The sequence below is a fragment of the Amblyomma maculatum genome, unplaced genomic scaffold, assembly GCF_055883805.1.
Source record: "Amblyomma maculatum isolate TAMU_Amacu unplaced genomic scaffold, ASM5588380v1 scaffold_24, whole genome shotgun sequence".
In the NCBI taxonomy this organism is placed as follows: domain Eukaryota; kingdom Metazoa; phylum Arthropoda; class Arachnida; order Ixodida; family Ixodidae; genus Amblyomma; species Amblyomma maculatum.
The window spans coordinates 928,136-955,394 of record NW_028146749.1 but is presented as its reverse complement, the minus strand read 5'-3'; the positions used below and the strand labels follow the sequence as shown (position 1 = coordinate 955,394).

General features: G+C 44.6%; 1 protein-coding gene and 1 long non-coding RNA gene across 10 annotated transcripts in view; one reads left to right on the top strand and one right to left on the bottom strand.

Annotated features, from left to right (window-relative positions):
- Window positions 1–27,259, top strand: part of LOC146170950 (uncharacterized) — a 720,860-nt gene that overhangs the window by 47,798 nt on the left and 645,803 nt on the right. The window lies entirely within an intron of this gene.
- LOC146170955 (uncharacterized) lies at window positions 5,349–10,207 on the bottom strand. Of its 2 annotated transcripts, none has more exons than XR_014702999.1 (3): window positions 10,073–10,207; window positions 6,470–6,609; window positions 5,349–6,004 (listed from the first exon to the last, which is right to left on the bottom strand). It is a non-coding gene; the product is annotated as an uncharacterized LOC146170955 (long non-coding RNA). The 2 variants fall into 2 exon arrangements; XR_014703000.1 differs by having other exon boundaries at window positions 5,349–6,001.

The following is a 27,259-nucleotide window of genomic DNA, read 5'->3' as shown; positions in this document are numbered from 1 at the left end:
AACTATCACCACCTTTGGAGTTTCCTGTGCAGCAGCGACAACTACCCTTAGCCAACATGGCCGCCTGGATTGGCACGCTTGGCAAGGGCGTCAATCCAGGCCGTAAACTAGCTGTTGCCTCCGAGCGGGGCGCCGCTGGAGCTGATCACGCAGTCACATCCACCTACCTCCTACCCAGCGGGCCTATTTTAGACCAGTCCGAGCGACCACCCCTCGCACCTCAGTAATGGCGATTTGCACTGGTCAATTGGAGCTGGGCGCCCGAACTGGAATAGAGCCACCTAAACCTGTACAGAGCAAAGTGTGTGGGCCTCTTTGACCGCCGTATTGAGGCGAAACAAAGTGTTGTTCTTATTCTTGACAACGCATCGACACACCACGCTGCAGTGGATGGCCTCAAGGCTCTGAAGTTGTTTTTTTGCCACCGAACACGACAGCAATTGGGCCACGGCATCATTAGAGCTGTTAAGCAGGTCCACAGAAAGAATCTGCTGCGCAGAATGCCGCTAGCAATGGAATGCGACAAGGTGTACGCCATTGATCTACTGCGAGCGATTCACTTGCTGGAACACGCATGGCGGCCAGTCAAATCTGCGACTGTGCATATTTGTTTCAAGCGTGCAGGCTTCCGTGAAGTGTACGCGAGTGATGCAGACGACGCATGCGACATCACCAGCGCCCTGGACTGAGCTTGTCAGAGCTTGCTAATTGAAGTCCTTAAGAGGGATGGTGCTTCAAAAGGGATTGCCTTCTCTGATTTCAGGGACATCGACAGGAAAGTGGACACTTCACCAGAGATGTCCGATGAAGCCATCACTGCCTCAGTTGTGGCCAACTGACAGTGAGAACGATGACACAGAAAGTGTGGAAGATCCGCGTCCAATAGTGGCATAAGCGTATGTCAAAAGGAAGTAGGTACGGATATATGCATTTGATGCTCTTTACCATGTGTTAGATACTAGTGGTTTAACCGTTTCTTTTTTACTAGAAAGCTTGTGGTCAACACTGCCTGACAGAGATATTGTCACAGAAGCCAGTGAAACTGGTTCAGCAGGTCTACTTAGAACTAAGTAAAAGCACCGGCAAGATCAGGCACGGAACCGATTGGCGGGCGATCACCGAGAGCGAAGAGGACGAGCGCATGCCAGCCTCCCGAGCTCGCCACATGGCGGCGCCAGTACGATAACATTGCAGCAATATAATTGTTTCTAGAGGTTCTCGGAGTGCGGTTTTATCATTTGTATCCATGTGACATGTACGCAGCTTACATCGTGTGGAGGGTTAAAGCAGTGCTGAGCCACCTCGGAAATATCAATAAACAAAAAAAAAAGGTATATATATATATATATATATATATATATATATATATATATATATATATATATATATATATATAATTGAGCAGTTATTTGCAACAGACTCATGCCCCATTTGCTTTTTGCTGCACATATGGGAAATATTCAAAAATTGCTGTAGAGTAGAACTGCATGTAATCCTTGCAGGCTCATGTCAACACATCACAGTAGCCTCGTGTACAAAACAAAGCCCGAGCAAGAGGATGATGACAGGGATCAAACGGTGGTGCATTATCGCGCATGTCACGCCAAATCACGCAGCACTGTCACTCAGCCTGAAAGACGTGCAAGAGTAAAAAAACACGTTTGAGCACATCCTTGACCACTCTGCATAACAGACATTTGGAATGTCACTTGAAACACTGCAGGCAACTAAATTATTTTTCGAGAAGTTTCACTCTTCTGTCATTGGTAGTCTTACAAAAAAAAAAAAAAAAAAAGAAATGCACTGGCATACAAGATGCTTCCATTTATTAACAACTATAAAAACACGCTGAAAATCCTTTCATCAGAAACTGCGACGAAAGTAAGAGGGCGTGGAAACTAGGTGCTGTGAGCGGCAAATCTCGAAGTCTGGCCAGCATGCCTTCTTGTTGGCTTCATCAATTGGAATGTTCTTATGGCTTTGTGCCAGTTTCGGAAAACTTACGAGACTTGAAATGTGCATCATTGCTGCTACCCTTCACATGTGAGCATAACAGTTTCGAATTCGGCACTGCATTCATTTGACCCAAACGTGCACCATGTTTTCAAGTTCCCACATTCAATCTTGTTGCGAAGTTATGAGGTTCTATACAGGAGGTAACGTTTTTTCCCCCCTCTTGTATGTACTTTTCTTTTGCAACAGTTGCTGCTCATGTCAAAACATGACACACGGCAGTGCATCAATAAATATGAGGGGATGTCTAAACGTTACGCAACTTTGCTATGACCAAGCATCTCAATGATGTCCCTTTACCATTTGTTTGGCCATGTCGTCTTTTGAGCCAGGCAGGAGCTCAGCATCAAACCTTTCAGTTTGGCCCCCTGGTTTGCACCAGTAAATCAATGAGGAGTCTCGTCACGATTTGAAATTTGTGTACTAAAGCGTGAAGTTTTTGTCAGAAGTATGTTCCACGTAAGAAATTTGTACTAGACTGGTTAATGTGCATGGCAGTGAGCGCCCTTTGTATGTTCAAGAAACTGGAGTTAGTAGGGCCTCGTGGATGTGCAAGACCACCCTCGTTGAGAATAGATCAGCACTTGGAAACTATATTTGAATTGTCGATCCACAACCGAGAGCCTTTTCATAAGAACAGTTGAATTAGGCCGACAAATAGGATCTAACATTTTCGTTCAGCAGTGGTTTCAGAACCATTCATCACGTTTGGTATTGTGAAGGATGCTGCCAGAGGCACCACAAAATCTCTACCAAAGTTGGCACCACCACGTGCATTCACCTACAAAAATTTCCCATCTTTATTCAAGCCACCCAGAAAAGATCTTGTTCATGGTTTGTGATGGGATAAGACATGGTTATACATGTGAGATTGAGAAACAAAACAGCGACTCAGTCTTTGTGGTGGAAGCATTGCAGTGATCTTCGAAAAAATTAAGCCCTAAACCTCTAGGAAGGAAGTGATGAAGACAGTATTGTAGCGAAAGCTACATTCGGCTACCAGTCGAGCATTTCACTGTGAAACCGCTCTGGAATGTGTGCAATGCGCCACGGAGAGGAGAAGTGGCGAGGGCCGTGACATCAGAGCGTCGCTGCCGCGTGCGCCATCACGCGAATGCCATGTGCTAGCTATGCGTATAACTGTGTATGCGCAACTGCGTGTATAAACGGAGGAGAGAAACGGTAGCCGCAGCACGGTTGTTTCACAAGGAGAACGAATCAGGCCACTGCTCAACGGCAGTATCGACAGGAGAAGCTCAATTCCTCTGATCCAGTAGTAGCCTGGCCGTTTAGTAGAGAAAGAATGAATACCAAAAGGCCAGGCAGGTAGCAGAGACCCCTGAACAGAGAGAATGTCTCACCAAGCGAACACGACGGAATGCAGAGCATAACAGGCGGTGTACAGCAGCTCAGATGGAGCCTTCGAAAGATCGAGAGGAACAGCCGACAATGAGAGAAAAGGATGTAAAGGCCCGTGCATTCATAATTCCGCATACTTTTTTTTTTCGTTTTCTTTTTTACGCAAGCTTGCCAGAAGGCATATTATAGAAACTCATGTAAATTATTTTCGGTAAGGAACCGGAGCAAGCTCCCACTCTTGTCGTTGAGCCATTTAGAGAAGTCCTCTTCCCTTGTTGTGGTTAGTCCCACTTCGCGCAGAATCTGTGTCCTTGATGCCCTTGTCCCTGCACAAGTCCACAGCAGGTGGCGAACATCCACTTCTGCAGCTGGTGTATAACACTTCGGGCATGTGGTTGGTCCGATGTCTGCTGGAGATTCCCATCGACATGTTACCGACGGGGTAAGGGCCGCCCCATCTCTTATCCTTCTAAGGGAAACCTCCTCCAATCTCGTTAAGTTAGGAGGAAGGAGGAGCGGGCATCAAAAGGGAGCCTGGCGGGGGGTGCATTGGTGTTTGAAACTTCGTGTGTGAGGTGGTCACTTCTCTCTACTCAGCGTTCCCAGCATAGTCTTGTGTCCAATGTATCTAGGTGCGTATCTTTGTTTCTTTATTGAGTGCGCGGATTTCCTGGGTTACACATAACGTCTTTGTTACTTTCTTCAGTTGTTTTATGGCAGCTAAGGAGTCTATATAGATGTGGGCTTCTGTTATGGAATCTGTTTTATTTATGGCGTCCATAGCATCGCGGATTGCATAGAGTTCCATCTATTAAGCGTATCCGGGTATTCTGAAACATATTCTTTATGTACCTTTAGTTCTCTGTGTGTTGGACTAGTTGGCATATATTCAATCGAATCGGCCGCGTGTTACAATACTGATCACCTGGCAGTCTTCGTTTCTGTGCATGCAATAGAAAACATTTTGAGTAACGACCAATGTCTCTTCATTGCTAACCAACACAAGCTCAACAATAGGCTCCACAAAATGCTGAAACCAGAGTAACGTAGCTCTCCCTACTTATATTCTGGCATAGCCGAGCTAGGCCACTGCCAATTTTTTGGAATGCAAAGACCCTGCTCATTAGGCAATGCCCCAGTTCACAGGTGTTGCACTGCTGAGGGTGGCATAAGTGTGGCTTTGAAGAGCCGTGCCACACACACTTCATTCACGTCCTGGGCATTAGTAACCAAATTTCTAAACTGCAATAAGCCCAAAGAACAAGGCTTTGTTACCTGGAACAACATCAGTCTGCCACAGGAGGGTGGTTTGGCAACAAGAAATATGGAAAAAGCACATGAGCGCTATTGCCTTGAAGGTAGCGAGGGGCACTGGGATAGATATCCAGCACCTTCACCAGATGTCACGTGGTAGTGGCAAGGCCATAGGCACAAAAGAGAAGAAACATGTAACAGCACTGAAATCAACTCTTTACTAGGCTCACTTGCACCCAATGAGGAACTAAAAAACTTGGCGGAGGAGATAGCAGCAAACGTGCTCGCTGCATGTGGCAGTACTCAATTTACAGTCGGCGCAAAGATCTAGATATACCGGCCAGAAAGAATACTGGGAAAGCCTGGAACACAGAAACTGTCGTGCTTGCCTGCTACCATTCCAGACTAATCTCGGCGCATCTAGCGCAGCAAAGCAAATGATAAAGCACCGTTTCGAGACACTGCGCATAAACACACAATGAACACAAAATCGTTCCAATGCTCTGCAATCAGTGATAAGGCCACATGTTGGCAACTGCTGAAAACAACAAATAAAAATCTGTACCCTTCGTAGCATTACATAGGGTTATGTTGACAAAAATATTTCAAGGAACTGGCAGTTTTCTTTATATATGGGTTGCAAACCTTTCTGATCACCCTTCATATGTATCACTACTGTTTAAAATCTAAAATAAAAAATTTAGACAAAAAGAAGCTGCACCCATTCGGACAAGGTATTCACATTTTATTTCAAGTGAATAACAAGCACTTGGGCAAATGCATCTCAGTCCCCTCGCAGCAACTCAATATAAAAACTCAAGCGGAAGGAACCAAAACAAAGTTGGAGCCAGTTGAATTTCAGTTGGCTCCAATCAGTTCTGACACCTTCCAATTGTTTATTTAACTGGGATTGAGCGTAGAGGAACAATTCTACTAAGGCACTACATTAATCACCGGAATTTGAAGGCTTTGCCATGTTAGAACAGTCCGTGCTAAGCCACTTGCAACGAAATTGATGACGTTTATTGTGAACAATTATACCAAATGAGACTTCATCTAGAAATCAGCGTTTAAGCCTTAGAGAGCAAAATACCAGCAAACAAAGTCTCAGATGACAAAGTGGTGTCGCAGAAGATGGCCTGCTCACAAGGACCAATGAAACGTAACAAGTTCTTCTAGGCAAAACTTGTGATAAGGTGGTGAGCTCATAAGGTAACAATTAGTGGCGGCATTTATACCACAGCCAAGAAGGCTGTTCAAAAGATCTACGACTGCGGCAAGCGCACACCAATTGAGTGGAAGGATGTCTCGGCGATCGTTCACTATCCTCTGTGCAATCCAGTCCGGGCTGCAACCACCTTCCATCATTGCTTCTCTGCTGAAACAAGGAGAGAAGAAAACCACCATGTTGGCTTCTTCACTTGGCAGTTACGGTGCGGATAATTTTTGAAAAATGCCGAAGGCCCCCAGGCACCGGAGAGCGTTAGTACTTTTTAAGAGTAACAGCAAAAATAGAAAATAAAACTTGCACTGAATAGCATGAGGTTGACAAACTTATGTGTAAAAAATACAAGCATTGAACCAAGTCCGGTCTTAGGTCAACATTGTCAGTTGACAACACTGCGAAGTTTTAGACTGACACTGGCAGGATAGATGAAAGATTAACAAGGGGAATGGGTTTTGAAAGAATCTGGGAAACCTGCTGTTGGATTCTTCTTTCAAAACCCCTATACATAGCACTGAAACAAAAGCTTGAACAGCACCACTGGAGAAAAAAAGAAATCTTACCAGCAGTAAATCTCTGAAATCCACAAAATAACAGAAGGCTACAGTGCACACTTACCTAAGCACGGGGCTGGACTTTGTTGTGTAACTGATGGGGCACAAGTGGTCACTGTCCTTCAAATGACTGCACAGGTCGTCCATGCTCAAGCCAGAACTTGCGTCGACAAAGTCTTCCCTGATGACATTTTCAGGACGTACCTGCGCAGAAAGTACCCGATCAGCCAGCTTCAGAATCATCATGGACAAAAATGGGCACTGGTTAGAGGTGTCTGTGCCGGATTGAAGGAATGCTGAAAGACAACTGCATGAATGAGCCAACTCAACGAGTCTTATTTGCTAAACTGTTTCTCTGGCCAGCCTTAAGTTAAATTACAGTTTGTGGCCAGTTTGGTACAAAACATAGGTTTCAGCTGAACTTCAAAATTTCAAAACCTGCACAGTGCTTGTATTTCAACCTGCTCCAGCAAGGCTAGGTCATCTACATATGTTGAAATGTTATTACACAGCTGCTAACTGTGTGGTTCATGCTTCACATACTAAGGTTTCGGATTCTTCCAGCCATACCTACCAATAATTGAAGCTGAGTGGCATCAATCAATCACCCAGTCAAGTGACGTCCCAAAGTACGAACAGAAGCACCTCTTTGAAACAAACATGCTTAGTTCTACATTGGCCACAGATCCTCATCTGAGCTGTTCAACAATCAAGTGGCATTTGTGTTCTCACTAAAGCGACCAGAGCGCAAACCTGTTAATCTTACCACCCAACATTCAAAAAGCCTTTGCATGTTCACATGGGATCAACAGCACATGAAATGCATGGTAGCACTCTTTGATAGGACGCTTCAATGCCTGCACTGTCGTGGAACTGAACAAGAATGAATGTGACCTTGCAATGCTATCATGGTTACACCACAGGCTACGAAAAAAGCACCAGAGCACTGTTCTGCATTTTCTGTGGCCAGCACTTAAATCTGGTTTGGTTAATGAGGTTTAATGTCCTAAAACAAGTCCTGCAATGAGAGACTGCGTGGTGGAGGGCTCCAGAAATTTGGACCACCTGGGGTTCTTTAATGTGCACCGACATCACACAGTTGCCTTTCTGTTCCCCTCTCCAGAAAAGTGCCCACCGCGGCCGTGATTAGATCTGGCATACTTGGGTACAGCAGTCCAGTGCCCTAATCACTGCATCATCACGGCAAAGCGCACTGATATATGAGCACAAGCCGCTTTGCAGATCACTACTCCCATGGAAACAGAAATAAAAGCCAAACCTGTAGCTAAGTTTAATGGCATACCACATATGACAGTGATCCAATGATGAAATTGCCAACTATGCCCCGCAAATGCATGTGCAAGGAGGCATGACACTGATTACTATCCAGTGAACAGCAATGTCCTATTGCGAAGTACTGCATGGGACATGCACTTCAATGAATGCTGCTCTTGTAGCCAGTGTTGCCGTCAATCTCTGTGGCATATAAAACATCCTAAAATTAATTGTTTAAATCCGATTTTTTAGATCAGTTTTCAACCAACTCTAAGTACTCCAGCGAACATACATCACTGGCCCATCCAAATGCTTTAGTGAGGCAAATCAATGGTCATCAGCACTAAGCCTCTACTCTTCAGGAAATGAAGTTATTTGAAGCCAAACGACAGGTTTAATGTCAAGTTTTAGAAGTCCAGCCTCTGAAACTTTAGCTTTGCAGATGTATTGCATCCAATTGTGGTTCCAGTGTCACTGTCACATTCAGGGTGGCAAGACAAATTAAATTACCAATTCAGAGGCACCTCCAACCCTCACTTCACTTTTTTTCTTAACTCTCTGCCCTTTACCTGCATCGTGCTGAAAAGTTAATAAAATGCTTGCTGTAAATATTTTGACCAGCACTTTTGATTTCCAGCAGCTTTCCCATTTCTGGTATAAAAATGTTGCACTGTTAAACTTAGCCCGCACTCACATGCACTCAAGCGTTCACGCACGGCAGTAGTGGCACAATGTGTACCTGCGGCCTCTTTTCACACTGTAAGCATTTATTTAGGTTTGAAAGTTACATATTGGCTGCAGTGATGCGAGCAAACTTATCACAGGCAAGGCTGCACGAGTAGGCAAGCAGTAAGCCGACTGCCTTTGTAGCTCGACCAAACAGGAGCATATGTATCTTCCCTTGTCAAATTCATAGTTCCAGATTTCGAATTCATTGTCTGAGAGGCGGCGCTTACAAGTTCGCGAACCACTAACAAATGAAGACCACGAATACAGACCATGGTTAGGCCAGAGCTTTTCAACATGCACCAGTGGCACAATTGCAGTTCATTCAAGCCTTTGGGCTCTTTCCTCAAGAGCGTCGAAAACTGATATGTAGTAGGCGTGTGCGGACATTACTTACAACGATGAGCGTTTTCTACAGCATCACTCCATGAGACAATCCGCTGGGTTAGCATCATGACTTTCTATTTTTGTCTTGATAGTGACTGTTAAATGCAATCTACCCCATTGATATTCCCCCACGCGTTTCACTCCCCTGGTTCCTCCCTAGGATCACAGCCTCCAAAAGATATATGTAGGCTGATATATGAAGTTGAACATTGCAAAACAACATGAACCATAGTGGAGAGTACTCCGACTAAATCCCGAGTGCCCGGGGTTCTTTCACATGCTCTAAAATATTACCTTACCACTTCAGTGCATTGCAGCTTTCCAAATGAAAATCTTTGCCTACCATTTTTCTCCTTTTATTGCTTGTACAGCTTTGTTTGCGCCCTCTCTGGTTACTGGCAGGATATCTAATTCCTAGGCATCGTTGCCTCTCCCTTAGTACCAGGCTTTCCTATCGAATTGTTGCTTTCTGCTTCCACTTACAATGTGAACCTTTGTGCTGTAAAATATGTTCGCGTCATATGCCTAGCAATTAAGGGCCGAAGATGTGAGCAGACGACAGGAGTTTGACGTCGTTGAAACCAGCATCGGATGGAAGCTGTCAGTTAGTGAGGCTAGCAGAGGACTGTCGTTAGTTTGGCCAACGAACATAGCATAGCACACTGTTAATCCACATAAAGATCGAAGTTACAACATTCTTTGGGACTGCAATGTCCGTGATGTAGGCAGCTTATATTTAATTTGCGGACTGTCCGATCTGAAACGTCGTTGACACGCTGGCGGAGCAGCGTATTTGGATTGAGACAATGCCCCCGCACGCATGCGAGTGCCTCGTGTACCCCTGCTGAATATCCCTGCCTCGTGATGCGAGTACGGCTTTCAACGAGAAAGCTCCGAACGCCGTACAGCTGGAGCTTCAGTAGTTAGCAGCGAGATTTCGGTCAAGCAAGCAGAGCTGTGCACGATAAGAGGAAGCCGAGTTCTTTAAAACTACGCCAGCTAAGCCCATGTGAATGCACGCTCGTTTCGAAAGAGGACTCGCGCGGGTCCCACAGCCTGAATTTAATTAGGGCTGAGCTAATAAAAATATGCTCCCCAAGCAACAGAAGAATCAAAGTTATGTCATATTGAAGGGATAACATTTTGTTCCAAACAGCAGAAGTACGTGAAGTAGTTGACTTATGCCCCAGAAACACGACTTCGGACACTCCAGAGTTTCGCGTGCGTAGGATGGAACTTCTGAACATCGCGAGAAGATCTAGAACACAGCAAAACTTACAGCCGAAATCTGGCGATTGCAATCTACTTAAGGCCAGTTGGTGGATGTTACCAGCCTACTTTTCCAAGGCAAAAAGTGCATGGTATTGTTTCGTGGTGTTCGTGGTGCACAATGACAATGAATGAGAACATGGCGTCACTCTTCTGACACGTGACATGAGTACAGTGTTCTAGAAGGACATGAGTAAGTGAGAACAACTTCGGCAGAAATCCGTCTGGCTGGGTTTCTTTAACAAAAATGTGCAAAACGCACATATAGTTTTATGTTATTTTTATTTTATATTTTTCCCTAACGTTTTTGGGTCAACTCGATCGGTCATCCCACTGCGGCGCGCGGGATTTGAACGGCGGCTCGCTACCCAGGGTTGCACAGAGGTGGTCGCGAATCTTTCTATTTTCTTCTTTTTTGTTCTTAATGCTTTTCGTTTGGTCGGTTGCATTGCCGTAAACTGTTCGTGATGACAAGCGTCTTTTACAGAACTATGCACACATTGGAAATCAGTTGTGTTTTGGTTGTAATATATAATTCGAATTTCATCGTGCCGGGATGTGAAGTAACAGATCGAATGATTCTCCCTGAAATGCGGCGGTTGTCATTCGGTGTGGGTACTCTGAATGCATCAGCAGCTGAATGTCTACTGCTATGCGCCTGACCAACGCAATCTTTCGGTTGGGTGGCATACTTCGTTGGGCTGCAGCGCGACAGCTGGCTGTACCATATCTGTGCGTGCATCCATCCTTCGCCCAGCTTTCGTTTTTGTTCATCACAATGACGAAGAAAATGCCGTTGGAAATCGGGCACAGTCGTCGCTTCTTTCTAGACGTGCTCTGACTTCGCATAAGTGTTCGATTCCAGACGTTTCAGGGCGAACATTACTTTTGCTGTTGCTGCCTGAGATGTGCTGCCGCCGAGAGGCGCTGTTCCAGTGCCATTTTTCTTTCAAACTTCAGAAGCATATGAAAGAAAAAAACTGCTATGATAAAAATAATGTGATGTTAGTCGGCAAATGACGTAGCCACGCTTAGATGTAAAAAGTGTTGAAAAATAGACTTGATTGTGGTCCGACTTTCCTAGCATAACAGGGTTGCTAACATTTCGTGTAAATTATGACTACTATCTTCGTTGTTTTCGCTGTTGAACAAAACATTCGTAATTATTATTTAATATTGCATATTCATAATAGCTGTGTAATGTACGAAATTAAAGAATGTTGTTGTTGCCAACATTTTGTGGATGCTAATTGCACAGAGTTGCTTAATTTTTGTGCACATCAATAAACTAATAAATTTCTTCATTCGTTCAAATACTGTTAGCAATTACAAGCCTTCAAACTGTCGTTTATTTGTACTTATGTACAAATTACTTAGTACTTAGTGTTCTTGTTTATCCCAGCGAGGCACGTTAGAAATGTTGTGACTTCCGTATCGATCAGCGAGACGCGCGTCAGCACCAAAACTATAGTGCCAAAACTGCCAAAACCTTGAATTCGACTCTTCATGAGTTATAAGCGCGAATGAAGCCTTAAAATGGTCACAACGATCTGCGCACATATTGTGACCCTGTTCAACGTTTTCTGTTTGCAGAAAAAGAATGAAAAATTGTTGCAAGTGCGACCATATTTCAGCGCGTGTCGTCTGCTCGCGCTGAAGATTATCCTGCATCATTTATTCGTCCAAAGTTCGTTTTGCTGTTGTCATGCAGTCGCTACATGCAGCTCTAAAATATCCTAGAGGAAACATTTTCTATACATGTTGCTCTAGCAGAAGCCGGATAATTAGACTGCCAGCAGCCGCAGTTTAGCGTTGCGTACGAGTGGTAGCTCCGACGGCAAAGAGATGAAAGCATGCAAATACCAGGAGAACTTTCTGCACTTTTTTGCAGCTTTTACAAAGCTTTCTCGTGTCACGCTGCACAGCCTCAGAGGGTCGGAGCAGCCAGCGTTCCTTGCCTTGCGGTGTTCTGTCGCTGCCTGCAAGCACGGCCAGCTATAGTGTACACCGCGTTTAGTTGCTCGTGCAGCTAAAATCGTGACATGCGATTCTAACAGTCTGTTGTGTTCCTCCTCCAGAAGATCTAGATTTACTTGCCATTGCTTCGAAACCTTAGAGGGGTGCACATTCATCATTTTTTTTTTAAGCTACATGCTCTTGACAGCTCAATCGATTTTACGTATGAGATACTGAATAAATACTGTAGGACGAAAGAACTGTATCATGAATAATTAACATTATACTGTCAATCAATGAAAACATTAGGAAAATAATGGAAGAAATAAGAATTTTTCTCAAGGATTTCATCTTTACTGCAGTTAGAGTTTTAGCACTGCCATATTCATTCTGCATTCATGCATTATACCCAAATATATGTATGCAGCCAAGACTACAGAGACAAAAACATTTACCAATGCTAGTGACGTAGAGAGACATATTCACTTTCCAAGACTGCAGTGCATGCGAGAAAACCCCTCGTAGACAAAATTAACCAAGCATAGTGTGTGGGACATTTTAAGCCATTTACTTACAAGTGTGGAAGCTCGCCATGTTTGAAACTGACATGCTTGATTTCCCAATACTGATTACTGCATTATGCTAGTCAAAAGAAGAGAAGTATTAAAACAAAAACTTTTTTTAATGGCATATCTTAAATCCTCCGGGAGCTTAATTCCGTGTGAAACCATGCTTTTTGTTGCCTCCAATCAAAGCAGGGAATTACAGCCTGTAAAGTTTTGCTGTTGTGTACTTTGTGGTTGGGTTCTGTTTGAACTGAAAATCTAGATTGTGCTCATTCGTATGTTTCCCGTAACCACATAGGCTGGTAAATGCATGAACAATGACATGATGTAGTATATAACTTATGCACTATATGCAGTGTGTTCAAGGTAAAGGAGTCAACAACGAATAGCTAGGCATGAAGTGAGTTTGTCTTGTGGTTTTCATAATGAAAAAATCAAATGAAACATGCAAGGTCTCAACACTTGCAGCAATGCTTTGCTCCAGGCACCAAGAGAAACAGTCAGGCACAAGGGCAAAAAAAGAATACAGCTAAAAGTGAAAGTAACTAGTCCTTATTATACAACCATGGAAGGGGAAAGTTTCTTGGATGTAAATGAGAAACCTTTCCCGTGGTTAGAGTAATAACACCTGATATTAGTTTTCTCTAGCTAGCAAAGCTTTTCGAGATTTTTCTATAGCATGTGATTAATAACCTCAAAGCAGGGCTGCGGGTGTGGAATATTAAATTTTGACAAAATGCCAATGTACAGACTTCAGAAGTGAGCTTCAATAGACCAGAAAATGCATGGTACAGAGAGCAGAAAGCTTGCTTCGGCTTTTTCATGATGCAAGTTGGATTCAGGATTTACTACAACTTCATACTTCTGATCCTTACGGACATAAAAGTAGCTAGCTGGGCCAGCCTCTGCCTACCTTGCAGATATTTGCATTGCTTGAGATAGCGAATTGTCAACCAGCTCCTTGTTTACCTTCTGAAGGCCACGCAGGAGACCTCTCAAGTGAAAATGACCCATGAACTTCATATACGCAGAACCTTAAAAACATCAGTGCACTTTATATGCATCACAAGTAGTCTATATATAGTTGTGTACATTCATATAACTTCCACATGCATGTTTAGCAGCACCTAGGCGATTATGAAGCAGCATTCCTTCACAGCAACTTTATTTCAGCTGTCAGCTTTCTGTACAATGGAAGATGAAAAATAGCTGGACAACATTAGTGTTGTTCTGAAGTGAAGATTTTCATATGACTCTGACTCAGACTATTGAAAAATGCTGTTAATTTTTATCTCTGTAACCGTCTGCAACTCACTCTCATTCTAAAGATGACAAGAATAAACACCACTGCAACATGTAGTAGGTGTGCACAAGCAGTAACTTCTTGCTTGTATTTCTGTGCAATTTCTCCATGTCCATGCATGATTGCTCGGCTGTTTCGTTATCATGCTTCGTTATCGGGCGTTATATCAGCAAATAATTGCTTACACAACAATGTATAAATCCTACAGCTGCTCACGTTGACTCGCTGGCCTGGTCAGGAAACGATCGACCAAGCATCAACAGCTGATTGATAAGCATTGGCCTTGATTCTAGAAAGTTGCACATAGCAGAAATGCCTGACGAAATAAAATTGTTCAGTACTTATAACCTCATATCACGCTGTACAGACCAACGTTGCTACAAACGGAGACCAAACAACACAATTTGCAAACATCTTGTAGACGCGGAACGACCGCGCACTGCTACTTAATTGTCCCAGGCAGTGACCGTCATCATGCAAAAACAGCTGTCTGTAGCACTTCGGAGAAACTTTTTTCAGGTCCTGGGCGTCAGTCCGTGACGTCAGTGGAGATGCGGAGGTGCTGGCGACAGCAGTGACTTTCGTGGTGTAGGCAAAATCATATGGACCGTCTGCATTGGACGTGCTGCGTTTTCGAGCATAAATATTCCTGCAAGCTGTGGTGTGGTTGATTGCGTCACAAGGCAAGAAAGAAAATGCTGCCTGTTTTCACTTGTTTGTTGTGGTCAGATAAAGATAGAGCGAATGAGGGAGGCATTGAGCTCAACAATTGTAGACCCTTCGGCGACGGAATGCCTTGGCAGCTAACGTGCGTTGCACTACTGCACTGAAACGCGATCGGTTCGTTTGTAACTCTTAATTGCCATATGATTGCTTTTCGACCACACGACGAGTCCACGTTTTTTATATATTCCGTGAGCGATCTATAATTATCGAACGCAGCTAGGAAACCGCGCTTTGAGTTCCATTCATCTGCAGTACTGCCCCTGCATATATTTTCTTATTGAAAAGGACGCAAAAGCTGCTGCGAAGGTAACTGCAGTTACCTTGAGCGGTCACTCTAGCGCGATATTGCCGAAATAGGCCCAGAGTTGTGAAGTAGCTTTTCTCTTTTTTCACTTTCCCAAATTTCGAGTGATTCTTCATCAACGGACCTAGTAATCGAGGGAACAACTTCAGGATCCGGATAAAGTCAAGCAGCGCTATTGCTTGGAGTAATCAATTTTCTTTTTGAAGGTCATTACGATCATGCATATATACCGGGTGTCCCAGCTAACTTGAACCAAGGGTTACAAAATAATATATTTGAGGTAGGTCAGTGAAACCAGTTGCATACAACTACCAGCCTGCTTGCGCACTACAGGCAATTTTTTGTTTTGCAATTAGTTAATTAGCTAATTATGTTAATTTTTCTAATTTAATAAATATCATCTTTAGACCAAAAATGTGAATTGGAAACTTGTAGAGCACCTTCAGAAACCCCCATTCCATTAATTGCGATAAAGAAAGTCTCACGTGTATCTTTTTTTCCGGGCTCAAAAGAAAGCCCGCGAAATACAAATAATACCACGTGACTAGCGCATTTGTGCGCCGCGATTGTGGTGCTCTCAGTCGTGGTCTGAGCGAACGAAATCAGCTGCGGCCGTGACCCGATGGTCCCGTTGCAGCGGCAGGCAGAAATGTTGGCGATGGTTGGAGCGAGCTCGAGCTCGCCCGTCTTCACCGCGATCTTGGCCAGGCCTGTGCACCGCAGCAGCCTACATCACGACAGGCGGATGACGATAAAGAACCGGCAAATGAAGGTGCAGCGCTAATTTTAGTCGAGTCACATGATGTCATCTCGCCCCTTTACCCAAGCCTGTATGCGCAGATTCAGTGGCTGATACCTTATCGCTCATCCGTTAGCCGTAAAGTTCGCTGATGGGAGAGAAGGAGGGTTTGTTAGAATCCCGGTGGTGTCGGCTCGCTGCTCTCGGTGCTACTTGCACCATCACGTGGGCCGGCTGTCGGAAGCGGGCGAAGAAGCCATCGCAGGCATACGGCCTGCCGCTTTAACGGGGCAAAGGACACACGGCCGCCGCTAATTTCGTTGGCTCAAACCACGACTGAGAGCACCACAATCGCGGCGCACAAATGCACTAGTCACGTGGTATTATTTGTATTTCGCGGGCTTTCTTTTGAGCCCAGAAAAAAAGTTACAGGTGAGACTTTCTTTATCGCAACTAATGGAATGGGGGTTTCTGAAGGTGCTCTACAAGTTTCCAATTCACATGTTTGGTCTAATGTCGATATTTAATCAATAAAAAATTAACATAATTAGCTAATTAAGTAATTGCAAAACAAAAAATCGCCTGTAGTGCGCAAAGAGGCTGGCAGTTGAATGCATTTGGTTTCACTGGCCTACCTCAAATGCATTATTTTGTATCCCTTGGTTCAAGTTAGTTGGGACACCCGGTATATAATGAACAAATAAACCACGTACAACCAGCTGTACGTGATGGAGGTACAGTACATTTAGTTTAACAAAGTGAAATTGGCTATGAGGGATGCAAAATAAGCATAATAAGATTACGCGCATTTGAATAACAATTTTCTCAATATATTAAATAATGCTCAGCAGATCACGCAAATTCTGCTTCAAGCGATCTTCAACATAGTGGAGAAGATTGCATTTGCGCTAAAAGAAAACAAAGAAAAAAAAATAGTGTTCATACGGGTCTTTATATATATATATATATATATATATATATATATATATATATATAGGGAGGGGGTTGAAGCTCGAATGGGTCCGGTAGGGCATAGACTTAAAGTAGTTGACACACGGTAGAAAAAACAACACTTTATTCCGACGTTTCGGCCGGGGTCCGGCCTTTGTCAAGGAATGTAGAAAGAAGCTGTCGGTTCCCATTTCTTATATACATGCACAATCGAAGAACACGTGACCAGCTAATATCAACAAATAAACATCAAAATATCAAAAACAAGATTTCACACGCGTGATATGTAATGGCGGTGCAAGGTATATAGACAGAATGACACGTGTTGCGCTTAGGTCATGCATCTTAATATGTTGCACAAAGAAAGGAAGATGTATCGCTTAAAAGATTGTTGTCACTATCAGCGCACAAAACAAAATATCACGAGGTTAGGATGGGTGGAATACATGCCACACTTAATTCTGCAATATTCAGGAGGGAGCGGGGGGGATTTATCTACTGAAATATCACTCTCATTGGTAGGCGACAGTAGCAGATAACACGTCAGTAGAATTTAACAGTGAAATATAACTGTGATTTAGCGCGGTACACACACAAAAAAAAGTAAACAGTCACTGAAATCGCGGCATGGTGACAAAACTCGATTTTGTGCTCAATGCTATGGGGACAAAGAGACGAAGTTAAAGAAGTTAATTGTTCGTAACAGTGTTGATTACACAAGGAATCATGTGCAATGTTATTGGATAAGTTGTAATGATTAGTGCATGTTACGGCAGGAAGCAATATGATCGTGAGAAACTCGCAAACATGAAAAAGATCAGTGCAAGTAAAAGCATGACATCCTGTGAGGGGCTTTGGGCTGTGACCGTAACAGCGCAAGTGGAGAGGCAAACAGTGCAAAATGGAGGCAATGTCGATTAAACATAATATCTTTTGAGACGCTGCCAAAGGTGCTACCATTTAGTTAAAATGCTACGACGAGAGACAAGTTAGCTTGCCAATGTTTTCATTCAGACCACAAGAAACCGTGTTAAACTTGTGTATTAAAAATGATTCGCGAACTTCGCGTTCATGGTGGGTTCTGAAACCTGATTCCAATAAAGTTACTTGCATTTTTTCAAAGGGGTGCTTGGTAATGTTTACATGCTTAGAGATAGGAAGGTTAGGCAGTGTATTACAATGAGCTTTATGGTTATTAAATCGGTATCTGAAGGGTGTTTCGGTTTGGCCAATGTACTGAATTTTGCAGATAGAACATTCCAGCATATAAATCACGTTGTCCGTATCGCATGAGAAGTTGCCTCGAATCTTTACATTAAAGTTCGATGCAGTGCTGAAAGCTTTCAGTGATGTAGTCATTTGTGCACAAACTTTGCACCGTGACTTGTTGCAAGGATGGCAGCCGATCGGTGCAGTGGGGCTAGTTTTAGACGAAATTAAAATATCACTGAGGTTCTTGTTACGGCGATAGACAACACGGGGGGCTTGCTCATAAATTTCTTTTAGACGATCGCTTTGCATGAGAATACTATGATGTTTCTTTAAAATGCCTGCAACGTTGGGGACTGAAGCTGAATGCGTTAGCACGAGATTGATTCGTGATTGGCCGGATGGTTCCTTTTCCGCTTTGAGGAGAGCTTTGCGATCAAGAAGGCTTGCTCGTTCCACTGCATCATTTACTAGGCGCTCAGGATATTTGCGTTCCATTAGGGTGTTACGAAGGTTGGCACAGTGAAATTCAAAGTCGCGATCGTCTGAACATATCCGTTTAAAGCGGACGGCTTGTCCATATGGGATGCTAGTCTTCCAGTATTTAAGATGGCTGCTGTTGAAGTGCAGGTACTGAGGTCTGTCACTGGGTTTCCGGTATAGATCAGTGATTAGTTTGCCATTCTTTATTGACACTGTCACGTCTAGAAAAGCAATAGTGGTCGGAGAATAAGAATGAGAAAAGTTTATGGCCTCATGCACATTATTAAAACTAGAGATGAATGATAGAAGTTCTGCCTCACTATGTTGCCAAATAAAAAAAAATGTCGTCTATAAATCTCTTGTAGTAAAAAGGCTTTAGCGGGTAGTCTTCGAGAAACCGGTCTTCTAATAAGCCACTGAAAGCTTTCAGCACTGCATCGAACTTTAATGTAAAGATTCGAGGCAACTTCTCATGCGATACGGACAACGTGATTTATATGCTGGAATGTTCTATCTGCAAAATTCAGTACATTGGCCAAACCGAAACACCCTTCAGATACCGATTTAATAACCATAAAGCTCATTGTAATACACTGCCTAACCTTCCTATCTCTAAGCATGTAAACATTACCAAGCACCCCTTTGAAAAAATGCAAGTAACTTTATTGGAATCAGGTTTCAGAACCCACCATGAACGCGAAGTTCGCGAATCATTTTTAATACACAAGTTTAACACGGTTTCTTGTGGTCTGAATGAAAACATTGGCAAGCTAACTTGTCTCTCGTCGTAGCATTTTAACTAAATGGTAGCACCTTTGGCAGCGTCTCAAAAGATATTATGTTTAATCGACATTGCCTCCATTTTGCACTGTTTGCCTCTCCACTTGCGCTGTTACGGTCACAGCCCAAAGCCCCTCACAGGATGTCATGCTTTTACTTGCACTGATCTTTTTCATGTTTGCGAGTTTCTCACGATCATATTGCTTCCTGCCGTAACATGCACTAATCATTACAACTTATCCAATAACATTGCACATGATTCCTTGTGTAATCAACACTCTTACGAACAATTAACTTCTTTAACTTCGTCTCTTTGTCCCCATAGCATTGAGCACAAAATCGAGTTTTGTCACCATGCCGCGATTTCAATGACTGTTTACTTTTTTTTGTGTGTGTACCGCGCTAAATCACAGTTATATTTCACTGTTAAATTCTACTGACGTGTTATCTGCTACTGTCGCCTACCAATGAGAGTGATATTTCAGTAGATAAATCCCCCCCCCCCGCTCCCTCCTGAATATTGCAGAATTAAGTGTGGCATGTATTCCACCCATCCTAACCTCGTGATATTTTGTTTTGTGCGCTGATAGTGACAACAATCTTTTAAGCGATACATCTTCCTTTCTTTGTGCAACATATTAAGATGCATGACCTAAGCGCAACACGTGTCATTCTGTCTATATACCTTGCACCGCCATTACATCACGCGTGTGAAATCTTGTTTTTGATATTTTGATGTTTATTTGTTGATATTAGCTGGTCACGTGTTCTTCGATTGTGCATGTATATAAGAAATGGGAACCGACAGCTTCTTTCTACATTCCTTGACAAAGGCCGGACCCCGGCCGAAACGTCGGAATAAAGTGTTGTTTTTTCTACCGTGTGTCAACTACTTTAAGTCTATATATATATATATATATACTCGATAAAACTAATAAGTTGGCAGTGCGCACTAGGCGAATGTTGCAAGAACTATAGAGAAGATTGAGTTGTTCTTATTCAGTGAAATTGTGTGACTTAGGTTCCGGGTATAGTTAGCTAGAAATATGATTTCTAGTTCAATATAGTTACCGGTAATATTGTTCTTTGGACTGAAGGTGCTTGGGAGCAGCAGAAAATTTCGTACCCATCAAAATGGTCGTCATCTGAAAAGCACACTTCCAATCATTCATATCATCGTCCTTGCATATGTGCTTACAATAAGCCCGTAGGTTGGACAGTGTTAAATATATATTAGTTTTTCTTATACATTGAGATTTCTCGTTTTCATATCTATTAATCAGTCACTACAGTCCAACGTAGCCACAGTCGCCCACCGTAGCTGCACGCTGTTGAGGCCACGGAGAAGGAAGCCAATGCAGCGCTCTTATCGGCTAGGAAAGTGCTGAACTACTCTCCAGGCACAGACCAAACTGTTTGTACGCACAAGCAAAGCTTACGCTTCAGAATATTTGCACGCGCTAACTGGTTTCGAAGGCTGCGTCACTTGGCGCTTTGTAGGCAGGGCCTGGTGCGCTGCAGCTTTGGCCGAACATGTGGCGCCGTCTGGGAGGCGCCGCTGTAAAACGCGGCTGTCTGGATCCGCAACCGTGGGTAGCACCGACGCTGTGTTCCGATTTCTTTTTGGGTCCCCGTAAGAATAAAAACATAAACACCGACTGAAACAAGGGCCTGTACTTACTTAGTCATTTCGAATTTCATATCGCACCCATTGCTTTTCGTTAAGGCTGCGCATTTCCCACGTTTTTTTTTTCTTTTTTTTTTTTTTTGTACAGTACTTCACGCTAGGTTTTTTCAAGCATGCACGAGCGATCGCTTGTTTGTATAGAGCGCGCAGCACGCGAAAAACACAAAATAAACGGGTCTTTTTTTTTTTTTTACTTCTGGACCCAACTTGAGCTCTAATAGTTGTGACAACTACTAAAAGTTGTAACCAGAGCTGGCAGGCCTTCGGACACGGCCTGTGTTGTAGAAAGCGCGGAGCCTTCCTGCCCAACGGGAACTTTTTTTTTTTTTTTCTAACGACTTAAGTTTCCAGCTGTTCTCGGCGCTCGCTTTTGGGAAGCCTAGCCTGACGTAGAAGACGTAGAAGCACGACATGGAGTGCGAAGCACATTGCAGGAGTGCGCGCTTTCTGACTTGCCACACGTTCATGGTTCCCCGCAAAGAGAAAACGTCCTTTTAAACTAACAGCTCGATCTGCTCTTGTGTTTATGGGTGTCATAATAGTTATAAAAAAAAAAAAAAAAACATCGGGAAGCAATCGTAAATCAAGTTTTTTTTTTTTTTTTTTTTTTTTGCGGTTTCCTTGGAAATCATACGAGAGCAATGTGTCGCATCGATCGTTAACAGTGGCACCCGGCCTTGCAGACGCAACTGGCATCCGTGATATTGCGTGGGTTCGCCAACAACTACAGAAAAAAAATGAATTACATATGTGGTGAAGAGATGCCGAAAGGGCCGAATAAAACTTACCTCCAAGCTGACGTCGTAGCAGGCGGTTTTCATTTCGACAGCGCATTTTCTGAAGATATCCGAGGGCGCTGCACTGTGAGGTTCCCCGCGCACTCCATGCACGTGCTGGCTTCGTACAGTCTCTTAGCGCGCACCAAGCAGTTATTCTGAAATTAAGTCTCAACATTCCCGATCGCCCGAAATCCCCCGAACAGCACGCGCTGTGGAGCTTGCTCAGCCATGGCTGTTTTTCCGCGCACTGAACCGCCACCACTCGTTTCGACGCATCGAGTAGAAAATAAAAACTACGGAAAATGCCGAGCGCCGAAAAAGCACGTGCACGCAAGGTCCGACGCCTTAGGGTACTCGTCCCGTCTTGGGGAAGACGTTTTTTTTTTGTCTTTTTTTTTTTTAGGAGTCTTCCTATTGACCAACGGAGCCCAGCTCTCGGCTGTCGCTTCTGGGGGGTCTAGCATGCCGTTTCCACATACACTGCCACCGAAGCGAAAAGCCAGTGCTGCGCATTGCACACTGGCTTAGGTTTTGTTTTATTTATGTCTTTACTTTCAAAGTACCATATTGTTCGGGTTCCGAATTCCTACTTCAAAGAAGAAAAAAGTCAGTAGAGCCGCCAGCAGAAGCGCTCGCGCGCCGACGATGCGCTGCGCCCAAAGCGCCGGCGGCTTTCTACCAGACGGCATGAATGGGTAGCGGCTTTCTTCGCTTTGCTTTTGGTTTATTTTTCAACACACACACATGGTACATGTGTCTGTTATGTACGCGTGTGGCAGAAGGCAGGAAATTACCGACAAACGTTTTCTTCTAACAAGGTTTCTGCCGAGAAGAGTAGACTTCGCGTTCACTCCGCCGCCTCTCTTCGACGAGCAGACATACCACATATGGGTGCGCCAGCAGTGATGGGCTAGTAAAGTGCTGAACTACTCTCCAGGCACAGACCAAACTGTTTCTACGCACATACAAAGCTTACGCTTCAGAATATTTGCACGCGCGAACTGGTTTCGAAGGCTGCGTCACCTGGCGCTTTCTAGACACGCAGCGTTTTCTCCTACCTACACCCCATATGTCGCTGCCGATCGCAGGGCCACCTTTGTTTACAAACATGAAGCAGAAAAACACGTCACCATTAGGTCACAGACACGTGCCTCGTGCAGTCTTTTCTTTTTTTTTTCTTTCGATAGAGAGGCGCGGTACGTGTGCGGGAATGTAGAGTGAAATCTTTGTGTTCGCATTTTTTTGCTTTCGTTCTTTTGCTTCCGGTGGTTTGGCGGGGTGGCTGATATGCAAAGCGACGCGGGGACTCCGAGTCGTGAGTTGGTGGTGGTGGTGAAAACGTTTATTGTATATTTGGAGGTTTGACGCGGAGCCTTAAAGGCCCACTGTCCACCCTCCGGTCGAAAATATTTTCTTCCTCGGTGACTTCGCCCCCAGAACGCAAGGCCGCAAAATGATTTTGAAAAGAGCAGTTAAATAACGCAGTTGCAGCCACCCCAATCACCCGATTCTGTCGTGTTTCTCTCCTTCCGTTTCCTCGCAAATGTTTTTCTTTCTCCTATCCGGTCGTCTAGCCTCCGCAAGACAAATTCGCCTTCCTCCTCCGCGTTTGGCGGGAGCTGGGGCGTGGCACTCCGCCTGCGCAAAAAAAAAAAAAAAAAAATAAAAAAAAAAAGGAAAAGAAAACGGGCAAAGGAGCGCTCCCCTCTGGATTCAGTCGGTCCGTGGCGAGACAAAAGCGCGCAGCGAGCGGTAGACACCCAGACTTCACCCTCAGACAGCGAGACGGACCAATGGACGTCGTTCGCGGGAAGTTCGCGAAGTACGTTGTGGCTAGACGGGCCAGCGCAGGAAACGGGGAAGCTGGCTTCCCGAAGGAGAGCATGAGAGAGCTTTGATTTGTACTTTCATTGCTTCGCGGCGCGCGTGTCACTGTAGCATTTTGCACAGACTATCTCCGGTACCTGATCGAAACACTGGGCTCCTTCGCCTAAAAGGTCCTTCCATGGACAGTGGCCCTTTAAGGGCCTCGGCCTTACAATACTGGGTGGAGACCCTAGTCAGGGACCCCATTGGCGGTTGCCGCCGCCCGCGCACGCCGCGTTAAGGCCCTTTGGGCGTGTAGGTCGCAGCAGCCGTGCAGGGTCGCCTCCCAGTCCTCCCGGGAAGGGTTAGGGATGGGGGGAAGGGATAGCTTTCGTTGGCAGGCCCATACCGTAGGTGTCAGCCACCTCCCCACAGTACTAATTGGGAGTCAAAATGTTTAAGTACTGCCGGGCACAGCATCGTGTCAGTGAAGAGGCGCAGGAGCAGCCTCTCGTTCGCTTTTCATAACCCTTTGCTGCTTCGCAGCGCGTTGCTGGGACGACGCGTTTGCTTTGAAGCTAGGCAATTGCTCTATCTGCCCACGCACTCTCACACACACGCGCCTACAAGCCTGACAGCACCTTCTTAAGGGCGCGTAAACGTCGACGCTATGGACAATTTTCTGTCAGTATAGTTGTTTCACATAACAGGCGTTACTTAAAAAAGCGGCCGACTTAGCCCAGTGCTCTAATTAACACGCTGCGCACAGAAGCAGTCAAATTTTTAGCGCTCCCTGCGCTGCTGCTCTCGCCATCGCAACCCATAACTGCTCTCTGCTAGAAAAAAGAAAAAAAAGAAAGGGAAGGGGGGGGGGGGGGGGGGAGGCAAGCGTGTATGCTGCTTATGCTTTACCGAGGGCTGTTCGAAACACCTCTGTGCACTCCTAGGAAAAAAAAAAGAAAAGAAAGAAAGCGTGCGTGCTTTAATGTGCTTTGCTCGCAGGACGGCTGGAGCCCTCCCCCACCCCACAGCTTTAATGGGAACGCCGAGGGCACCTCAGATCGCCATCACGCGTTTCGACGGGGCAGCTAGTCATTTCGTCTTTCCCCGGTCTTTGGCCTTGAGAGAGATCTCGCAGCCCCCCTTTCAATCCCGCAAAGCAAACTGAAAAAAAAAAAAAAAAAAAAGAAACAAGAAAAAAAAAAACCGCAGGTGTGCCGTAGACACTAAGCCACTTTTGTGTTCCGTAATTGCGTGCCCAGGCATTGAAAAAATATCATCTCGTAGCACCTAGCGAGAGTTGCCCGAGCGATAACTTGGTGCTCCTGAATGAGAGCAAAAAAGGCTACTCTATAATATTTCCTGGCTTTCACAGGGGTAACACTTGCATTGACAAAATATTCGAAATAAAGCAGGCGTACGAATGAAAATTATCGAGAGCATTAAAAAAAAAAAAAAAAAAAAAAAGGCGGCACTCGAATTTTAGGCATCGTTGCCGAGAAATTTAGCGCCATATTATACGTCTTTATACCAGCTGTATGTACACATGTTTCAGCTTTCCAAGTGACGAAAACTGGGTTCTTATGTTGGTGGCTTAATAATTTGGAAATTGATCAAGCTTTCAGAAGCCCATGCCCAATATATCTATAATATGGGACCCCCATTGGACCCCTAGATGGTTGCAGCATTTTCTTTTTCTTTTTTTAATGCAGTATGCTCTCTGTAGCTCCGCGTTATGCGATCTTTTTCTATTTTTTCTACTGCGCTTCTTTTGCCCTATACCTTTTTTTTTCTTTATCTTTTTCGTTTTTCCATCCATATAACACTTTTGTCCAACTTTGCTGCAGCTTTTCTAAAAACCTACAACTCCGAGGACTCCTGTTTACAGGAACGAAAAGGCGCAGTATCTGTCACACTTCTCACGGACACCTGAACCGCGCCGTATTGGTGGTAGGAAAGTGGGAGTGAGAAAGAAAGAGGTGCCGTAATGGGTGGCTACGGTGCACTTTCAGTCACGTGGAGATCTTAATTTGCGCGTTCGTCGCTCCACGTCAGTTGCCTCCTGACCACTGCACTGAAGGGATGGCAATTCAACAAGCATCGCCTCACCTCGCTGTACTGGCTCAAGTGCCCCCTAGAATATTTTTTTATTATTATTATTATTTCTGCTGGACTGGCTGCAAAAAGGGCTATCCGTGAGGGCCGACTGGGCTCCGATAACTCTATACGCTCCGGTAGTGTTCCAAAACGACTTCAGGTGTCCGCAGAAACAAGTGCGATAAATACTGCACCTTCCCCTTCCTGCGAACCAATTAATCAGTGTGAATTTTAGATGTGACTTCTTGTTGTAGGGCAGAAAGAGCGGAGTATTCCGTTTGAAAGTTATTTCTGGGAGTGTGTGAAAGAGGCGTAGCGGCCGGAGCTCGTATGGGAAAGCGACATTTAACATGTCTTAACCTCGGCCAATATCGGAAACAGGCTGGCATTGCCCATCTTCGCCGCGGCGGACGGCTGTGTGCACGTGTTGATGGTGAGTTGTGGACTGCGTAGCCGTGCAGATCGAAAACAGCTCTCTCATCAGAGATTCCGGAGCAGCTAGCAGCACGTTTCCGAAACTCCGCCCAGTGTCTCTTTGTGTTGTACAGTTTGTAGAATAAACCTCATATATGTTGTTTTTGATCTGAAACCTCTCCCTAACGTCATTGAAAAACGAACGGTATACGCTATTTTGAACAAACATATGCCTTGCAGCAAATCCTGCCGGTCTGTGCATTTTCTTTTCCTTCAGTCTCAATGTGCTGCCTTGAAGGGGTAGTCTTGGGGAAGGGACGCTCTGTCCGCCAAGCGACGTTTGCCTTAGTGCATGCGCCCCTCACACGTATTCGTGTCATCCTTGAGAAATGGATAAATCTGTGGAACTATTAAATTTAAATGTGAGAAAAAAAATGATGGAACATTTCACGCTTGTGCGTATCAGACATGCCAGGCACCATTTGAACATTCAGCACTGCTCATTTCTGGTATATGTACTTATAAGTAAAGCTGTGAACTCCTGCGTTCTCCTATATATAGTCAGACCCTGCACCTAACATATGAGTACGGTGAGCTGCGGTTCACGTTCCGCAAGTACGTTTCGAATCAATTTCAATTTCATGTTTTAATTGAAACAATTACAGATTTCATGGTTCTTTGCGTATTACTGTCAGTCAAATTTCTTATTTTTTTATACGGTTTACTTAGAAAGCTCGCCCGAATTTCAAGAAACGATATCAATGGCATCATCGCAGTAGTTGATGATGATGATATGGGGCTATTACTATCGAGGAGGTTATTGCAACTAGCAAAACACGCGCGTAAATTCAAAATTATTTTTTTACAGAACGTTAAAACGAAGTTCACTGGAGGGTTCTCCAATCTGTGCTGCGTTCTTTCTCGCCCTGCTTTGGGCCTGGTGCGCTGTAAAGCCCCTCATGACGTTGAGCGGAACAATAGAGGGGCTTTAGTGCCCTGCAGCTTTGGCCGTACATGTGGCGCCGTCTGGGAGGCGCCGCCCAAAAAAGGCGGCTGTCTGGATGCGCTGCCTGGGCTCCCATTCCTTCCTAGTTCCCCGTAAGAATAAAATAAAACTACAAGGGTTCAACGCTGCTGAAACAAATATTGAGCGAAAGCATTAGCTGCGGGGTGAGCGACCATTGTTCTTCTCTTTTTCTTCTTCCTCAGCCCACATATAAAGCTCCGCTTTAACCAAGCCGTATGAACGTGCCTTAGTGGCCTATAGGGGTAACGTGAATGCCAGGGTCCTAGCAGGCTGATTATGACATAACTGTCCTATGTGAAACGAGAGACCCAAGTTGGCTGCTCCTGCCAGCCCGTATGTTACGTGGGTGTGACGTCAAAGCGTCACGTGG